Raw genomic sequence first — 3,896 nt, 5'->3', positions numbered from 1 at the left:
GAAAGGCTGGAATCTATAATCACACCAGGGTCTTTTACTGTTGCACTTGATGGAACAGAAAGGCTATTTAAAATCACAGTGTGATTAGAAAGCTTACTTTTAGCTGCTTGTGGTCCTATGACTAGAACTTCTGTCTTATCGGGATTAAGCAGAAGGAAATTAATTAACATTCAATCTCTTATGTCCTGCACACATTGCTCAACTTTTGTAAACTGGTTTTTCTCATCTGGTTTTGCTGAAATGTATACTTGTGTGTCATTAGCATAACAATGAAAACTAATACCATGTTTACGAATTATGTTGCCCAGAGGAAGCATGTAAAGGGAAAAAAGTAGTGGGCCTAAAACAGAACCCTGTGGAACACCATGAGGAATGGTCACCATCTAAATCTACAAACTGATAACGATCAGTCAAATAGGATCTGAGCCATAAGAGGGCCATTCCCTTAATTCCTACTACATTTTCTAATCTGTGAAGGAGAATACTATGATCGATAGTGTCAAAAGCTGCACTGAGGTTAAGTAACACAAGTATAGTGACGCAACCCTGATCAGAGGCCACTAGGAGGTCATTTACTACATTAACGAGTGCTGTCTCTGTGCTGTGATAAGGCCTAAATTCTGACTGATACAGTTTGTTTATGCTATTTCTATGTAGATATGAACGTAGCTGCTGTGATACTACCTTTTCCAGAATTTTAGAGATAAGGGGAGGTTTGATATCGGCCTGTAATTGGAAAGCTGACAGGGGTCAAGGTCAGGTTTCTTGATTAGTGGTTTAATAACTGCTAATTTAAGTGATTAAGGAACATACCCACTGCTGAGTGACCAGTTAATTACTTTCAACAGGAGTTCTGTTATTGCTGGAACTATCTGCTTGAGAAAATGTGACAGTATAGGATCTAATATACAAGTTGACGATTTTGAAGAAGGGATGAGTGAAATTAGTTCTCTCGCTTCAAGGGGAGTAAAGTATTCTAGGTTCTGATGTGATGAGATTAATTTCTCATCTGTAACACTTAAATTGTCTGGTTTCAAAGTTTGAATTTTTTGCCTAATATTTATGATTTTGTTATTGAAAAAGTTCATGAAATCCTCACTACTGTATGTTGTTGTTTTGGAGATTTCTGCAGTGGTCTTGTTTTTAGTTAATTTAGCTATGGTATTAAATAAAAATCTAGGATTATTTTTGTTATTTTCTATAAGAGTAGAGAGATACATTGATCTAGCAGCACTGAGAGCTTTTCTATAGTTCAGGATGCTCTCCTTCCATGCTATTTGGAATACTAACAATTTAGTTTGACGCCATTTGCGTTCTAATTTCCGAGCGGTTTGTTTTAGAATGCGTGTGTGGTCATTATACCAAGGAGCGAGTTTCTTATCTCTCATCTCATCCATATCTCTGGAGCTACATTATCTAAGCTATAATGAAGTGTTGACTATAGATATTCAGTTGCTTGATCGAATTCTGTGGAGTCAGATGGCGAGCCAATCAGAGTTGATAACTCTGGGAGATTATTGATAAAGCTCTGTGTGGTGTTTGATGTGAACGTACTGTAGAGTTTTACCACTGGAAAGGATGTTGGAAAGAGGAGTGAGCTTAATTGCTGCCAAATGCAATAGCTGGGAGTACTTTATTCACACAGCACTGTATAGCATGGGCAACACATTTACACGAGAACCACATCCAAATCAGCCTTAACATGAACCGGAGCACATTCAACAGGTCACACACACTCCACACACAAACATGGCCAAAGCCCCCAGCACAAACAACCTTCCCCAACAAAGCGAACACATAGAGAATCCCCGCAAGGCATGACAGTCGACAGTCGACAGCCGCCGCCCCGGCCACATCACACTACGTTTAAGGCGGTAGCACGGTGCAGTGCCTACATTACTACTATGACACACTTTAATTGAGACAAGACCGTGATCTGAGATAACTTCAGACTGTGGAATTGTAATTATGTCTCTTATACTAAATCCGAACGACAATATTAAGTCCAAAGTGTGACCTGCTTTATGAGTGGGTCCTACTACACACCGATTTACTCCTACTGAGTCCAGTATGGACATAAATGCTGTTCTTAGAGGGTCTTCTGAATTCTCAAAATGAATATTAAAATCTCCAGCAATTAACGCTTTGTTTACGGAAACGACAAGGTTTGAGAGGAAATCTGGTGTATGTAGCTGTATCCAGGAGGACTGGCTTCATTTAGAGCTACATACTTGTGCTGTTTAATCCAGGTTTCAGTTAAACATAATATATCAAATTCCTGATCCGTGATAATTTCATTAACAATAACTGCTTTAGATGTGAGAGATCTAATATTTAACAGTCCTAGCTTCAGATCAAAGGTGCCGGCTGCGCATTCAGTGTGATCAGAGTTTGTGGTATCTATGTTAATTAAATTACTAAAACAGACTTTCTGGGTCTTTCTACATTCTTGCTTAGCTCGGGGAACAGACACAGTCTCAATACAGTGAACCCTGAGTGACGACTCTATGCAGCTAGCAGACGGTTGGCTTAGCCTGTCTGTCTGCTCCCTGGCCTGGGCTCTGGATGGTCACCGATTAACTAGGCCTCTTCTGAGACTATGAGCTATACTACAGGAAATAAAAGCAGCACCTTCCCGAGTGGGATGGACACCGTCCTGCCCTAACAGGTGAGCTTTGCCCTCAAAGGTCTTCCAATTGTCTATGAAGCCCATGTTGTTTTCGGAGTACCACCTGGACATCCAGCGGTTCAGCGACCATAACCTGCTGTAAGCTATGTCGCCACGTCTCATTGGGATGGGACCAGAGCATACTACGTCATCTGACATCGCCTTCGCTAATTTGAACACCTCTGTAAAGTTATTCTTGCTAACCTCTGACTGACGAAGGCGTATATCATTAGTTCCAGCATGTACCACTATCTTGGAGAACCTATGCTGTCCTAGAGCCCTAAGATTACCTGCTATGTCCGGTGCTCTGGCTCCCGGGATACACCTAACCACTGCCGCCCCTAAAGGTCTAGCTAATTTCACATGTCTCAGTATAGAGTCTCCTATAACCAGAGCTCTTTCAGGTTTCTCAGTGGGTTCATCACTGAGAAGAGGTGTGCTCCGGTGGGCTAGCCTTAGCGTTAGCTTTGGCTGAACGAGTATGCCGCCGAGTCGTCACCTACTCGCCCCGCTGTGAGGGCTCTAATGCCGGAGTCGGGGGCTGGTTATCTCCGCCTGCGGCACCCAGACTGTCTGCTACAGGAATAACACTGCTCTCACGATCTCTAACCCTCTCTATAGTCTGGATGCGCTCCTCTAACGCTGATATCTTCTCCGTCAGAGTGCTCACTAACACACACCTATCACAAGTAAAATAACGTACCTGAGTCGGAGTTTTAGTTATTTGGTGATGGATTCCGCTTGTTGTTCTCAGATGATACGCGCATTCTCCGAAAAAGCGCAAAAGAAAAACAGAAAAAGGCAAATATTTAGTATAAACAAGAAAAGGCAGTGTAATCTGATACAAACAAACGAGGAACTTTCGCGGGAACAAAACGAAAAACAGGAAGCTACGTCACAGGAAGTCAATCAAAAGTCACTATGTCACAAAAGTCAAAATCATGTACTGCATGTGATTTTTAAGAGATTTTATTAAGGTAACATAACCTTTTTATTACTGTGAAATTTACAAGGCTACAGAATATTTTTTTAGAGTGCACTTAATTTTCAAAGATTCAGAAATGATGATTATGTGCGGCTGCATGTCCATATTAATTGTGCTGCTTGATACACAAAATTTGTCCATAATATGTCAGTATAATGAGCATTTAAATGAAGCTTCATGAAATTAACCTTTTGGTGAAACTACTAGCTAGGAAGGATCGACACCCAAATTACTAAATAATTG

The sequence above is a fragment of the Clarias gariepinus genome, chromosome 1 (genome assembly GCF_024256425.1).
Source record: "Clarias gariepinus isolate MV-2021 ecotype Netherlands chromosome 1, CGAR_prim_01v2, whole genome shotgun sequence".
NCBI classification, from domain to species: Eukaryota; Metazoa; Chordata; class Actinopteri; order Siluriformes; family Clariidae; genus Clarias; species Clarias gariepinus.
The sequence above is the reverse complement of the archived record's forward strand: the minus strand, read 5'-3'. Positions refer to the sequence as shown.